The sequence below is a fragment of the Ascaphus truei genome, unplaced genomic scaffold (assembly GCF_040206685.1).
Source record: "Ascaphus truei isolate aAscTru1 unplaced genomic scaffold, aAscTru1.hap1 HAP1_SCAFFOLD_537, whole genome shotgun sequence".
Taxonomy (NCBI): domain Eukaryota; kingdom Metazoa; phylum Chordata; class Amphibia; order Anura; family Ascaphidae; genus Ascaphus; species Ascaphus truei.
In genome coordinates, this window is record NW_027456868.1 from 199254 (window position 1) to 215171 (window position 15918).

General features: G+C 48.1%; 10 non-coding genes across 10 annotated transcripts; all 10 read left to right on the plus strand.

The window, feature by feature from the left end:
- The first annotated feature begins 122 nt into the window (after window positions 1–122).
- Window positions 123–193, plus strand: TRNAG-GCC (transfer RNA glycine (anticodon GCC)). Its single transcript has one exon. It is a non-coding gene; the product is annotated as a tRNA-Gly (tRNA).
- A 467-nt stretch (window positions 194–660) lies between these two features.
- TRNAG-GCC (transfer RNA glycine (anticodon GCC)) lies at window positions 661–731 on the plus strand. Its single transcript has one exon. It is a non-coding gene; the product is annotated as a tRNA-Gly (tRNA).
- Window positions 732–1882: 1151 nt separating this feature from the next.
- TRNAG-GCC (transfer RNA glycine (anticodon GCC)) lies at window positions 1883–1953 on the plus strand. Its single transcript has one exon. It is a non-coding gene; the product is annotated as a tRNA-Gly (tRNA).
- A 1153-nt stretch (window positions 1954–3106) lies between these two features.
- On the plus strand, window positions 3107–3177 carry TRNAG-GCC (transfer RNA glycine (anticodon GCC)). Its single transcript has one exon. It is a non-coding gene; the product is annotated as a tRNA-Gly (tRNA).
- A 1150-nt stretch (window positions 3178–4327) lies between these two features.
- Window positions 4328–4398, plus strand: TRNAG-GCC (transfer RNA glycine (anticodon GCC)). The gene has a single exon. It is a non-coding gene; the product is annotated as a tRNA-Gly (tRNA).
- Window positions 4399–4865: 467 nt separating this feature from the next.
- On the plus strand, window positions 4866–4936 carry TRNAG-GCC (transfer RNA glycine (anticodon GCC)). Its single transcript has one exon. It is a non-coding gene; the product is annotated as a tRNA-Gly (tRNA).
- A 3566-nt stretch (window positions 4937–8502) lies between these two features.
- TRNAG-GCC (transfer RNA glycine (anticodon GCC)) lies at window positions 8503–8573 on the plus strand. The gene has a single exon. It is a non-coding gene; the product is annotated as a tRNA-Gly (tRNA).
- Window positions 8574–13334: 4761 nt separating this feature from the next.
- Window positions 13335–13405, plus strand: TRNAG-GCC (transfer RNA glycine (anticodon GCC)). Its single transcript has one exon. It is a non-coding gene; the product is annotated as a tRNA-Gly (tRNA).
- Window positions 13406–14568: 1163 nt separating this feature from the next.
- On the plus strand, window positions 14569–14639 carry TRNAG-GCC (transfer RNA glycine (anticodon GCC)). The gene has a single exon. It is a non-coding gene; the product is annotated as a tRNA-Gly (tRNA).
- Window positions 14640–15793: 1154 nt separating this feature from the next.
- On the plus strand, window positions 15794–15864 carry TRNAG-GCC (transfer RNA glycine (anticodon GCC)). The gene has a single exon. It is a non-coding gene; the product is annotated as a tRNA-Gly (tRNA).
- The last annotated feature ends 54 nt before the right edge of the window (window positions 15865–15918 follow it).

Sequence of the window (15918 nt, forward strand, 5' to 3'; positions counted from 1 at the left end):
GTTAAACTTTCATTTAGGCCACTGGAATGTGTTGTCGCATGCTGGTATATCCTCTCTGATTGTTGACATCGGCGTTTCTTTTCACGATGGCCTCTGCGAACTGTATCCTTCATTGCAGTGCAGCATTGGTGGTTCAGTGGTAGAATTCTCGCCTGCCACGCGGGAGGCCCGGGTTCGATTCCCGGCCAATGCATCCTTTTTCCTTTAATTGCCGTTCACGATGCCCGTGAATGCGTCCCTGTTGTCATGGTTGAAGGCCAATGCTCTGGATTGGGAAATATGTGTAGACAGAGATGAGAAATCAAATGACACACACAAATGGCTTACCTTTTGAAGCAAGCAAGGGTTTCGCCTCACTATGTTCTTGACATTCAAGGTAGGCCATATACCTTTGTGTGGACTGTATTATATTGCCGTTATAGTAATGAAACCATTGGAGGTGGTTGGGTAGCGCTCACAAGCCCATCTTTTGGTCAGTCAGTCACGATGTTTCCTTTTACCGCTTGTGACACCAGGATCCCTTGAAAGGTGTGCGAAGGTTAAACTTTCATTTAGGCCACTGGAATGTGTTGTCGCATGCTGGTATATCCTCTCTGATTGTTGACATCGGCGTTTCTTTTCACGATGGCCTCTGCGAACTGTATCCTTCATTGCAGTGCAGCATTGGTGGTTCAGTGGTAGAATTCTCGCCTGCCACGCGGGAGGCCCGGGTTCGATTCCCGGCCAATGCATCCTTTTTCCTTTAATTGCCGTTCACGATGCCCGTGAATGCGTCCCTGTTGTCATGGTTGAAGGCCAATGCTCTGGATTGGGAAATATGTGTAGACAGAGATGAGAAATCAAATGACACACACAAATGGCTTACCTTTTGAAGCAAGCAAGGGTTTCGCCTCACTATGTTCTTGACATTCAAGGTAGGCCATATACCTTTGTGTGGACTGTAGTGTCCTGTACGCTAAATAATTCAATCTACATTATTCTGAGGCTATTGCTAGCTACACTCAGAATACAAAACAGGGTTGAGTTGGGTGGGTGGGTGGGTGGGTGGGTGGGGGGGGGGGGTGGAAGGGAAGGATGAGAACCGCTCAACGCGTGTGCGTGCCTGCCTGCCGAGACATCAGAGCGAATGACGTCATCGCACCCGACGTGTTTCTTACTCCTCTACGTACGGAGCTTCGTCAGGGCAAATCAGTGGGACTAGCCAGCCTCGCAGCTAGATAAACGGATGTGTCTCGGTGGTTACCAGACTGCAACGTCTGGTTGACTCTTCCGGGGTTCCGCATGCAGGCAACTATTGTGGATACTTCCCTAATTCATCCAGGACAGCGACATTTTACCACCAGTCACTCGTGAAGTATTTCTCGCATAGATTCAAAGCGTGTATCGATAATACCGCGCATGGGAATTATCACCATTTAACTGACGGCTAGGTTAAAACATTTAAAACCATATAGCATGCGGTATCATCCCACGCTCAGTACCGGCAGGGAACAGTCACAGTTGGCACTGCTATCTTTATCATCTTTGAGCTGATGGTTGGTCGTTCAGATGACTTTCCTTAATCATTGCAACATAGTGCCGCCCGGCCAAACTTGATATATACCGCGACATATTGCAATGTGCCATATTATATTGCCGTTATAGTAATGAAACCATTGGAGGTGGTTGGGTAGCGCTCACAAGCCCATCTTTTGGTCAGTCAGTCACGATGTTTCCTTTTACCGCTTGTGACACCAGGATCCCTTGAAAGGTGTGCGAAGGTTAAACTTTCATTTAGGCCACTGGAATGTGTTGTCGCATGCTGGTATATCCTCTCTGATTGTTGACATCGGCGTTTCTTTTCACGATGGCCTCTGCGAACTGTATCCTTCATTGCAGTGCAGCATTGGTGGTTCAGTGGTAGAATTCTCGCCTGCCACGCGGGAGGCCCGGGTTCGATTCCCGGCCAATGCATCCTTTTTCCTTTAATTGCCGTTCACGATGCCCGTGAATGCGTCCCTGTTGTCATGGTTGAAGGCCAATGCTCTGGATTGGGAAATATGTGTAGACAGAGATGAGAAATCAAATGACACACACAAATGGCTTACCTTTTGAAGCAAGCAAGGGTTTCGCCTCACTATGTTCTTGACATTCAAGGTAGGCCATATACCTTTGTGTGGACTGTATTATATTGCCGTTATAGTAATGAAACCATTGGAGGTGGTTGGGTAGCGCTCACAAGCCCATCTTTTGGTCAGTCAGTCACGATGTTTCCTTTTACCGCTTGTGACACCAGGATCCCTTGAAAGGTGTGCGAAGGTTAAACTTTCATTTAGGCCACTGGAATGTGTTGTCGCATGCTGGTATATCCTCTCTGATTGTTGACATCGGCGTTTTCTTACTCCTCTACGTACGGAGCTTCGTCAGGGCAAATCAGTGGGACTAGCCAGCCTCGCAGCTAGATAAACGGATGTGTCTCGGTGGTTACCAGACTGCAACGTCTGGTTGACTCTTCCGGGGTTCCGCATGCAGGCAACTATTGTGGATACTTCCCTAATTCATCCAGGACAGCGACATTTTACCACCAGTCACTCGTGAAGTATTTCTCGCATAGATTCAAAGCGTGTATCGATAATACCGCGCATGGGAATTATCACCATTTAACTGACGGCTAGGTTAAAACATTTAAAACCATATAGCATGCGGTATCATCCCACGCTCAGTACCGGCAGGGAACAGTCACAGTTGGCACTGCTATCTTTATCATCTTTGAGCTGATGGTTGGTCGTTCAGATGACTTTCCTTAATCATTGCAACATAGTGCCGCCCGGCCAAACTTGATATATACCGCGACATATTGCAATGTGCCATATTATATTGCCGTTATAGTAATGAAACCATTGGAGGTGGTTGGGTAGCGCTCACAAGCCCATCTTTTGGTCAGTCAGTCACGATGTTTCCTTTTACCGCTTGTGACACCAGGATCCCTTGAAAGGTGTGCGAAGGTTAAACTTTCATTTAGGCCACTGGAATGTGTTGTCGCATGCTGGTATATCCTCTCTGATTGTTGACATCGGCGTTTCTTTTCACGATGGCCTCTGCGAACTGTATCCTTCATTGCAGTGCAGCATTGGTGGTTCAGTGGTAGAATTCTCGCCTGCCACGCGGGAGGCCCGGGTTCGATTCCCGGCCAATGCATCCTTTTTCCTTTAATTGCCGTTCACGATGCCCGTGAATGCGTCCCTGTTGTCATGGTTGAAGGCCAATGCTCTGGATTGGGAAATATGTGTAGACAGAGATGAGAAATCAAATGACACACACAAATGGCTTACCTTTTGAAGCAAGCAAGGGTTTCGCCTCACTATGTTCTTGACATTCAAGGTAGGCCATATACCTTTGTGTGGACTGTAGTGTCCTGTACGCTAAATAATTCAATCTACATTATTCTGAGGCTATTGCTAGCTACACTCAGAATACAAAACAGGGTTGAGTTGGGTGGGTGGGTGGGTGGGTGGGTGGGGGGGGGGGTGGAAGGGAAGGATGAGAACCGCTCAACGCGTGTGCGTGCCTGCCTGCCGAGACATCAGAGCGAATGACGTCATCGCACCCGACGTGTTTCTTACTCCTCTACGTACGGAGCTTCGTCAGGGCAAATCAGTGGGACTAGCCAGCCTCGCAGCTAGATAAACGGATGTGTCTCGGTGGTTACCAGACTGCAACGTCTGGTTGACTCTTCCGGGGTTCCGCATGCAGGCAACTATTGTGGATACTTCCCTAATTCATCCAGGACAGCGACATTTTACCACCAGTCACTCGTGAAGTATTTCTCGCATAGATTCAAAGCGTGTATCGATAATACCGCGCATGGGAATTATCACCATTTAACTGACGGCTAGGTTAAAACATTTAAAACCATATAGCATGCGGTATCATCCCACGCTCAGTACCGGCAGGGAACAGTCACAGTTGGCACTGCTATCTTTATCATCTTTGAGCTGATGGTTGGTCGTTCAGATGACTTTCCTTAATCATTGCAACATAGTGCCGCCCGGCCAAACTTGATATATACCGCGACATATTGCAATGTGCCATATTATATTGCCGTTATAGTAATGAAACCATTGGAGGTGGTTGGGTAGCGCTCACAAGCCCATCTTTTGGTCAGTCAGTCACGATGTTTCCTTTTACCGCTTGTGACACCAGGATCCCTTGAAAGGTGTGCGAAGGTTAAACTTTCATTTAGGCCACTGGAATGTGTTGTCGCATGCTGGTATATCCTCTCTGATTGTTGACATCGGCGTTTCTTTTCACGATGGCCTCTGCGAACTGTATCCTTCATTGCAGTGCAGCATTGGTGGTTCAGTGGTAGAATTCTCGCCTGCCACGCGGGAGGCCCGGGTTCGATTCCCGGCCAATGCATCCTTTTTCCTTTAATTGCCGTTCACGATGCCCGTGAATGCGTCCCTGTTGTCATGGTTGAAGGCCAATGCTCTGGATTGGGAAATATGTGTAGACAGAGATGAGAAATCAAATGACACACACAAATGGCTTACCTTTTGAAGCAAGCAAGGGTTTCGCCTCACTATGTTCTTGACATTCAAGGTAGGCCATATACCTTTGTGTGGACTGTATTATATTGCCGTTATAGTAATGAAACCATTGGAGGTGGTTGGGTAGCGCTCACAAGCCCATCTTTTGGTCAGTCAGTCACGATGTTTCCTTTTACCGCTTGTGACACCAGGATCCCTTGAAAGGTGTGCGAAGGTTAAACTTTCATTTAGGCCACTGGAATGTGTTGTCGCATGCTGGTATATCCTCTCTGATTGTTGACATCGGCGTTTCTTTTCACGATGGCCTCTGCGAACTGTATCCTTCATTGCAGTGCAGCATTGGTGGTTCAGTGGTAGAATTCTCGCCTGCCACGCGGGAGGCCCGGGTTCGATTCCCGGCCAATGCATCCTTTTTCCTTTAATTGCCGTTCACGATGCCCGTGAATGCGTCCCTGTTGTCATGGTTGAAGGCCAATGCTCTGGATTGGGAAATATGTGTAGACAGAGATGAGAAATCAAATGACACACACAAATGGCTTACCTTTTGAAGCAAGCAAGGGTTTCGCCTCACTATGTTCTTGACATTCAAGGTAGGCCATATACCTTTGTGTGGACTGTAGTGTCCTGTACGCTAAATAATTCAATCTACATTATTCTGAGGCTATTGCTAGCTACACTCAGAATACAAAACAGGGTTGAGTTGGGTGGGTGGGGGGGGGGTGGGTGGGGGGGGGGTGGAAGGGAAGGATGAGAACCGCTCAACGCGTGTGCGTGCCTGCCTGCCGAGACATCAGAGCGAATGACGTCATCGCACCCGACGTGTTTCTTACTCCTCTACGTACGGAGCTTCGTCAGGGCAAATCAGTGGGACTAGCCAGCCTCGCAGCTAGATAAACGGATGTGTCTCGGTGGTTACCAGACTGCAACGTCTGGTTGACTCTTCCGGGGTTCCGCATGCAGGCAACTATTGTGGATACTTCCCTAATTCATCCAGGACAGCGACATTTTACCACCAGTCACTCGTGAAGTATTTCTCGCATAGATTCAAAGCGTGTATCGATAATACCGCGCATGGGAATTATCACCATTTAACTGACGGCTAGGTTAAAACATTTAAAACCATATAGCATGCGGTATCATCCCACGCTCAGTACCGGCAGGGAACAGTCACAGTTGGCACTGCTATCTTTATCATCTTTGAGCTGATGGTTGGTCGTTCAGATGACTTTCCTTAATCATTGCAACATAGTGCCGCCCGGCCAAACTTGATATATACCGCGACATATTGCAATGTGCCATATTATATTGCCGTTATAGTAATGAAACCATTGGAGGTGGTTGGGTAGCGCTCACAAGCCCATCTTTTGGTCAGTCAGTCACGATGTTTCCTTTTACCGCTTGTGACACCAGGATCCCTTGAAAGGTGTGCGAAGGTTAAACTTTCATTTAGGCCACTGGAATGTGTTGTCGCATGCTGGTATATCCTCTCTGATTGTTGACATCGGCGTTTCTTTTCACGATGGCCTCTGCGAACTGTATCCTTCATTGCAGTGCAGCATTGGTGGTTCAGTGGTAGAATTCGGGTTCGATTCCCGGCCAATGCATCCTTTTTCCTTTAATTGCCGTTCACGATGCCCGTGAATGCGTCCCTGTTGTCATGGTTGAAGGCCAATGCTCTGGATTGGGAAATATGTGTAGACAGAGATGAGAAATCAAATGACACACACAAATGGCTTACCTTTTGAAGCAAGCAAGGGTTTCGCCTCACTATGTTCTTGACATTCAAGGTAGGCCATATACCTTTGTGTGGACTGTAGTGTCCTGTACGCTAAATAATTCAATCTACATTATTCTGAGGCTATTGCTAGCTACACTCAGAATACAAAACAGGGTTGAGTTGGGTGGGTGGGTGGGTGGGTGGGTGGGTGGGGGGGGGGGTGGAAGGGAAGGATGAGAACCGCTCAACGCGTGTGCGTGCCTGCCTGCCGAGACATCAGAGCGAATGACGTCATCGCACCCGACGTGTTTCTTACTCCTCTACGTACGGAGCTTCGTCAGGGCAAATCAGTGGGACTAGCCAGCCTCGCAGCTAGATAAACGGATGTGTCTCGGTGGTTACCAGACTGCAACGTCTGGTTGACTCTTCCGGGGTTCCGCATGCAGGCAACTATTGTGGATACTTCCCTAATTCATCCAGGACAGCGACATTTTACCACCAGTCACTCGTGAAGTATTTCTCGCATAGATTCAAAGCGTGTATCGATAATACCGCGCATGGGAATTATCACCATTTAACTGACGGCTAGGTTAAAACATTTAAAACCATATAGCATGCGGTATCATCCCACGCTCAGTACCGGCAGGGAACAGTCACAGTTGGCACTGCTATCTTTATCATCTTTGAGCTGATGGTTGGTCGTTCAGATGACTTTCCTTAATCATTGCAACATAGTGCCGCCCGGCCAAACTTGATATATACCGCGACATATTGCAATGTGCCATATTATATTGCCGTTATAGTAATGAAACCATTGGAGGTGGTTGGGTAGCGCTCACAAGCCCATCTTTTGGTCAGTCAGTCACGATGTTTCCTTTTACCGCTTGTGACACCAGGATCCCTTGAAAGGTGTGCGAAGGTTAAACTTTCATTTAGGCCACTGGAATGTGTTGTCGCATGCTGGTATATCCTCTCTGATTGTTGACATCGGCGTTTCTTTTCACGATGGCCTCTGCGAACTGTATCCTTCATTGCAGTGCAGCATTGGTGGTTCAGTGGTAGAATTCGGGTTCGATTCCCGGCCAATGCATCCTTTTTCCTTTAATTGCCGTTCACGATGCCCGTGAATGCGTCCCTGTTGTCATGGTTGAAGGCCAATGCTCTGGATTGGGAAATATGTGTAGACAGAGATGAGAAATCAAATGACACACACAAATGGCTTACCTTTTGAAGCAAGCAAGGGTTTCGCCTCACTATGTTCTTGACATTCAAGGTAGGCCATATACCTTTGTGTGGACTGTAGTGTCCTGTACGCTAAATAATTCAATCTACATTATTCTGAGGCTATTGCTAGCTACACTCAGAATACAAAACAGGGTTGAGTTGGGTGGGTGGGTGGGTGGGTGGGTGGGTGGGTGGGTGGGTGGGGGGGGGGGTGGAAGGGAAGGATGAGAACCGCTCAACGCGTGTGCGTGCCTGCCTGCCGAGACATCAGAGCGAATGACGTCATCGCACCCGACGTGTTTCTTACTCCTCTACGTACGGAGCTTCGTCAGGGCAAATCAGTGGGACTAGCCAGCCTCGCAGCTAGATAAACGGATGTGTCTCGGTGGTTACCAGACTGCAACGTCTGGTTGACTCTTCCGGGGTTCCGCATGCAGGCAACTATTGTGGATACTTCCCTAATTCATCCAGGACAGCGACATTTTACCACCAGTCACTCGTGAAGTATTTCTCGCATAGATTCAAAGCGTGTATCGATAATACCGCGCATGGGAATTATCACCATTTAACTGACGGCTAGGTTAAAACATTTAAAACCATATAGCATGCGGTATCATCCCACGCTCAGTACCGGCAGGGAACAGTCACAGTTGGCACTGCTATCTTTATCATCTTTGAGCTGATGGTTGGTCGTTCAGATGACTTTCCTTAATCATTGCAACATAGTGCCGCCCGGCCAAACTTGATATATACCGCGACATATTGCAATGTGCCATATTATATTGCCGTTATAGTAATGAAACCATTGGAGGTGGTTGGGTAGCGCTCACAAGCCCATCTTTTGGTCAGTCAGTCACGATGTTTCCTTTTACCGCTTGTGACACCAGGATCCCTTGAAAGGTGTGCGAAGGTTAAACTTTCATTTAGGCCACTGGAATGTGTTGTCGCATGCTGGTATATCCTCTCTGATTGTTGACATCGGCGTTTCTTTTCACGATGGCCTCTGCGAACTGTATCCTTCATTGCAGTGCAGCATTGGTGGTTCAGTGGTAGAATTCTCGCCTGCCACGCGGGAGGCCCGGGTTCGATTCCCGGCCAATGCATCCTTTTTCCTTTAATTGCCGTTCACGATGCCCGTGAATGCGTCCCTGTTGTCATGGTTGAAGGCCAATGCTCTGGATTGGGAAATATGTGTAGACAGAGATGAGAAATCAAATGACACACACAAATGGCTTACCTTTTGAAGCAAGCAAGGGTTTCGCCTCACTATGTTCTTGACATTCAAGGTAGGCCATATACCTTTGTGTGGACTGTAGTGTCCTGTACGCTAAATAATTCAATCTACATTATTCTGAGGCTATTGCTAGCTACACTCAGAATACAAAACAGGGTTGAGTTGGGTGGGTGGGGGGGGGGTGGGTGGGGGGGGGGTGGAAGGGAAGGATGAGAACCGCTCAACGCGTGTGCGTGCCTGCCTGCCGAGACATCAGAGCGAATGACGTCATCGCACCCGACGTGTTTCTTACTCCTCTACGTACGGAGCTTCGTCAGGGCAAATCAGTGGGACTAGCCAGCCTCGCAGCTAGATAAACGGATGTGTCTCGGTGGTTACCAGACTGCAACGTCTGGTTGACTCTTCCGGGGTTCCGCATGCAGGCAACTATTGTGGATACTTCCCTAATTCATCCAGGACAGCGACATTTTACCACCAGTCACTCGTGAAGTATTTCTCGCATAGATTCAAAGCGTGTATCGATAATACCGCGCATGGGAATTATCACCATTTAACTGACGGCTAGGTTAAAACATTTAAAACCATATAGCATGCGGTATCATCCCACGCTCAGTACCGGCAGGGAACAGTCACAGTTGGCACTGCTATCTTTATCATCTTTGAGCTGATGGTTGGTCGTTCAGATGACTTTCCTTAATCATTGCAACATAGTGCCGCCCGGCCAAACTTGATATATACAGCGACATATTGCAATGTGCCATATTATATTGCCGTTATAGTAATGAAACCATTGGAGGTGGTTGGGTAGCGCTCACAAGCCCATCTTTTGGTCAGTCAGTCACGATGTTTCCTTTTACCGCTTGTGACACCAGGATCCCTTGAAAGGTGTGCGAAGGTTAAACTTTCATTTAGGCCACTGGAATGTGTTGTCGCATGCTGGTATATCCTCTCTGATTGTTGACATCGGCGTTTCTTTTCACGATGGCCTCTGCGAACTGTATCCTTCATTGCAGTGCAGCATTGGTGGTTCAGTGGTAGAATTCGGGTTCGATTCCCGGCCAATGCATCCTTTTTCCTTTAATTGCCGTTCACGATGCCCGTGAATGCGTCCCTGTTGTCATGGTTGAAGGCCAATGCTCTGGATTGGGAAATATGTGTAGACAGAGATGAGAAATCAAATGACACACACAAATGGCTTACCTTTTGAAGCAAGCAAGGGTTTCGCCTCACTATGTTCTTGACATTCAAGGTAGGCCATATACCTTTGTGTGGACTGTAGTGTCCTGTACGCTAAATAATTCAATCTACATTATTCTGAGGCTATTGCTAGCTACACTCAGAATACAAAACAGGGTTGAGTTGGGTGGGTGGGTGGGTGGGTGGGTGGGTGGGGGGGGGGGTGGAAGGGAAGGATGAGAACCGCTCAACGCGTGTGCGTGCCTGCCTGCCGAGACATCAGAGCGAATGACGTCATCGCACCCGACGTGTTTCTTACTCCTCTACGTACGGAGCTTCGTCAGGGCAAATCAGTGGGACTAGCCAGCCTCGCAGCTAGATAAACGGATGTGTCTCGGTGGTTACCAGACTGCAACGTCTGGTTGACTCTTCCGGGGTTCCGCATGCAGGCAACTATTGTGGATACTTCCCTAATTCATCCAGGACAGCGACATTTTACCACCAGTCACTCGTGAAGTATTTCTCGCATAGATTCAAAGCGTGTATCGATAATACCGCGCATGGGAATTATCACCATTTAACTGACGGCTAGGTTAAAACATTTAAAACCATATAGCATGCGGTATCATCCCACGCTCAGTACCGGCAGGGAACAGTCACAGTTGGCACTGCTATCTTTATCATCTTTGAGCTGATGGTTGGTCGTTCAGATGACTTTCCTTAATCATTGCAACATAGTGCCGCCCGGCCAAACTTGATATATACCGCGACATATTGCAATGTGCCATATTATATTGCCGTTATAGTAATGAAACCATTGGAGGTGGTTGGGTAGCGCTCACAAGCCCATCTTTTGGTCAGTCAGTCACGATGTTTCCTTTTACCGCTTGTGACACCAGGATCCCTTGAAAGGTGTGCGAAGGTTAAACTTTCATTTAGGCCACTGGAATGTGTTGTCGCATGCTGGTATATCCTCTCTGATTGTTGACATCGGCGTTTCTTTTCACGATGGCCTCTGCGAACTGTATCCTTCATTGCAGTGCAGCATTGGTGGTTCAGTGGTAGAATTCGGGTTCGATTCCCGGCCAATGCATCCTTTTTCCTTTAATTGCCGTTCACGATGCCCGTGAATGCGTCCCTGTTGTCATGGTTGAAGGCCAATGCTCTGGATTGGGAAATATGTGTAGACAGAGATGAGAAATCAAATGACACACACAAATGGCTTACCTTTTGAAGCAAGCAAGGGTTTCGCCTCACTATGTTCTTGACATTCAAGGTAGGCCATATACCTTTGTGTGGACTGTAGTGTCCTGTACGCTAAATAATTCAATCTACATTATTCTGAGGCTATTGCTAGCTACACTCAGAATACAAAACAGGGTTGAGTTGGGTGGGTGGGTGGGTGGGTGGGTGGGTGGGTGGGGGGGGGGGTGGAAGGGAAGGATGAGAACCGCTCAACGCGTGTGCGTGCCTGCCTGCCGAGACATCAGAGCGAATGACGTCATCGCACCCGACGTGTTTCTTACTCCTCTACGTACGGAGCTTCGTCAGGGCAAATCAGTGGGACTAGCCAGCCTCGCAGCTAGATAAACGGATGTGTCTCGGTGGTTACCAGACTGCAACGTCTGGTTGACTCTTCCAGGGTTCCGCATGCAGGCAACTATTGTGGATACTTCCCTAATTCATCCAGGACAGCGACATTTTACCACCAGTCACTCGTGAAGTATTTCTCGCATAGATTCAAAGCGTGTATCGATAATACCGCGCATGGGAATTATCACCATTTAACTGACGGCTAGGTTAAAACATTTAAAACCATATAGCATGCGGTATCATCCCACGCTCAGTACCGGCAGGGAACAGTCACAGTTGGCACTGCTATCTTTATCATCTTTGAGCTGATGGTTGGTCGTTCAGATGACTTTCCTTAATCATTGCAACATAGTGCCGCCCGGCCAAACTTGATATATACCGCGACATATTGCAATGTGCCATATTATATTGCCGTTATAGTAATGAAACCATTGGAGGTGGTTGGGTAGCGCTCACAAGCCCATCTTTTGGTCAGTCAGTCACGATGTTTCCTTTTACCGCTTGTGACACCAGGATCCCTTGAAAGGTGTGCGAAGGTTAAACTTTCATTTAGGCCACTGGAATGTGTTGTCGCATGCTGGTATATCCTCTCTGATTGTTGACATCGGCGTTTCTTTTCACGATGGCCTCTGCGAACTGTATCCTTCATTGCAGTGCAGCATTGGTGGTTCAGTGGTAGAATTCGGGTTCGATTCCCGGCCAATGCATCCTTTTTCCTTTAATTGCCGTTCACGATGCCCGTGAATGCGTCCCTGTTGTCATGGTTGAAGGCCAATGCTCTGGATTGGGAAATATGTGTAGACAGAGATGAGAAATCAAATGACACACACAAATGGCTTACCTTTTGAAGCAAGCAAGGGTTTCGCCTCACTATGTTCTTGACATTCAAGGTAGGCCATATACCTTTGTGTGGACTGTAGTGTCCTGTACGCTAAATAATTCAATCTACATTATTCTGAGGCTATTGCTAGCTACACTCAGAATACAAAACAGGGTTGAGTTGGGTGGGTGGGTGGGTGGGTGGGTGGGTGGGGGGGGGGGTGGAAGGGAAGGATGAGAACCGCTCAACGCGTGTGCGTGCCTGCCTGCCGAGACATCAGAGCGAATGACGTCATCGCACCCGACGTGTTTCTTACTCCTCTACGTACGGAGCTTCGTCAGGGCAAATCAGTGGGACTAGCCAGCCTCGCAGCTAGATAAACGGATGTGTCTCGGTGGTTACCAGACTGCAACGTCTGGTTGACTCTTCCGGGGTTCCGCATGCAGGCAACTATTGTGGATACTTCCCTAATTCATCCAGGACAGCGACATTTTACCACCAGTCACTCGTGAAGTATTTCTCGCATAGATTCAAAGCGTGTATCGATAATACCGCGCATGGGAATTATCACCATTTAACTGACGGCTAGGTTAAAACATTTAAAACCATATAGCATGCGGTATCATCCCACGCTCAGTACCGGCAGGGAACAGTCACAGTTGGCACTGCTATCTTTATCATCTTTGAGCTGATGGTTGGTCGTTCAGATGACTTTCCTTAATCATTGCAACATAGTGCCGCCCGGCCAAACTTGATATATACCGCGACATATTGCAATGTGCCATATTATATTGCCGTTATAGTAATGAAACCATTGGAGGTGGTTGGGTAGCGCTCACAAGCCCATCTTTTGGTCAGTCAGTCACGATGTTTCCTTTTACCGCTTGTGACACCAGGATCCCTTGAAAGGTGTGCGAAGGTTAAACTTTCATTTAGGCCACTGGAATGTGTTGTCGCATGCTGGTATATCCTCTCTGATTGTTGACATCGGCGTTTCTTTTAACGATGGCCTCTGCGAACTGTATCCTTCATTGCAGTGCAGCATTGGTGGTTCAGTGGTAGAATTCTCGCCTGCCACGCGGGAGGCCCGGGTTCGATTCCCGGCCAATGCATCCTTTTTCCTTTAATTGCCGTTCACGATGCCCGTGAATGCGTCCCTGTTGTCATGGTTGAAGGCCAATGCTCTGGATTGGGAAATATGTGTAGACAGAGATGAGAAATCAAATGACACACACAAATGGCTTACCTTTTGAAGCAAGCAAGGGTTTCGCCTCACTATGTTCTTGACATTCAAGGTAGGCCATATACCTTTGTGTGGACTGTAGTGTCCTGTACGCTAAATAATTCAATCTACATTATTCTGAGGCTATTGCTAGCTACACTCAGAATACAAAACAGGGTTGAGTTGGGTGGGTGGGTGGGTGGGTGGGTGGGGGGGGGTGGGTGGGGGGGGGGTGGAAGGGAAGGATGAGAACCGCTCAACGCGTGTGCGTGCCTGCCTGCCGAGACATCAGAGCGAATGACGTCATCGCACCCGACGTGTTTCTTACTCCTCTACGTACGGAGCTTCGTCAGGGCAAATCAGTGGGACTAGCCAGCCTCGCAGCTAGATAAACGGATGTGTCTCGGTGGTTACCAGACTGCAACGTCTGGTTGACTCTTCCGGGGTTCCGCATGCAGGCAACTATTGTGGATACTTCCCTAATTCATCCAGGACAGCGACATTTTACCACCAGTCACTCGTGAAGTATTTCTCGCATAGATTCAAAGCGTGTATCGATAATACCGCGCATGGGAATTATCACCATTTAACTGACGGCTAGGTTAAAACATTTAAAACCATATAGCATGCGGTATCATCCCACGCTCAGTACCGGCAGGGAACAGTCACAGTTGGCACTGCTATCTTTATCATCTTTGAGCTGATGGTTGGTCGTTCAGATGACTTTCCTTAATCATTGCAACATAGTGCCGCCCGGCCAAACTTGATATATACCGCGACATATTGCAATGTGCCATATTATATTGCCGTTATAGTAATGAAACCATTGGAGGTGGTTGGGTAGCGCTCACAAGCCCATCTTTTGGTCAGTCAGTCACGATGTTTCCTTTTACCGCTTGTGACACCAGGATCCCTTGAAAGGTGTGCGAAGGTTAAACTTTCATTTAGGCCACTGGAATGTGTTGTCGCATGCTGGTATATCCTCTCTGATTGTTGACATCGGCGTTTCTTTTCACGATGGCCTCTGCGAACTGTATCCTTCATTGCAGTGCAGCATTGGTGGTTCAGTGGTAGAATTCTCGCCTGCCACGCGGGAGGCCCGGGTTCGATTCCCGGCCAATGCATCCTTTTTCCTTTAATTGCCGTTCACGATGCCCGTGAATGCGTCCCTGTTGTCATGGTTGAAGGCCAATGCTCTGGATTGGGAAATATGTGTAGACAGAGATGAGAAATCAAATGACACACACAAATGGCTTACCTTTTGAAGCAAGCAAGGGTTTCGCCTCACTATGTTCTTGACATTCAAGGTAGGCCATATACCTTTGTGTGGACTGTAGTGTCCTGTACGCTAAATAATTCAATCTACATTATTCTGAGGCTATTGCTAGCTACACTCAGAATACAAAACAGGGTTGAGTTGGGTGGGTGGGTGGGTGGGTGGGTGGGTGGGGGGGGGGGTGGAAGGGAAGGATGAGAACCGCTCAACGCGTGTGCGTGCCTGCCTGCCGAGACATCAGAGCGAATGACGTCATCGCACCCGACGTGTTTCTTACTCCTCTACGTACGGAGCTTCGTCAGGGCAAATCAGTGGGACTAGCCAGCCTCGCAGCTAGATAAACGGATGTGTCTCGGTGGTTACCAGACTGCAACGTCTGGTTGACTCTTCCGGGGTTCCGCATGCAGGCAACTATTGTGGATACTTCCCTAATTCATCCAGGACAGCGACATTTTACCACCAGTCACTCGTGAAGTATTTCTCGCATAGATTCAAAGCGTGTATCGATAATACCGCGCATGGGAATTATCACCATTTAACTGACGGCTAGGTTAAAACATTTAAAACCATATAGCATGCGGTATCATCCCACGCTCAGTACCGGCAGGGAACAGTCACAGTTGGCACTGCTATCTTTATCATCTTTGAGCTGATGGTTGGTCGTTCAGATGACTTTCCTTAATCATTGCAACATAGTGCCGCCCGGCCAAACTTGATATATACCGCGACATATTGCAATGTGCCATATTATATTGCCGTTATAGTAATGAAACCATTGGAGGTGGTTGGGTAGCGCTCACAAGCCCATCTTTTGGTCAGTCAGTCACGATGTTTCCTTTTACCGCTTGTGACACCAGGATCCCTTGAAAGGTGTGCGAAGGTTAAACTTTCATTTAGGCCACTGGAATGTGTTGTCGCATGCTGGTATATCCTCTCTGATTGTTGACATCGGCGTTTCTTTTCACGATGGCCTCTGCGAACTGTATCCTTCATTGCAGTGCAGCATTGGTGGTTCAGTGGTAGAATTCTCGCCTGCCACGCGGGAGGCCCGGGTTCGATTCCCGGCCAATGCATCCTTTTTCCTTTAATTGCCGTTCACGATGCCCGTGAATGCGTCCCTGTTGTCA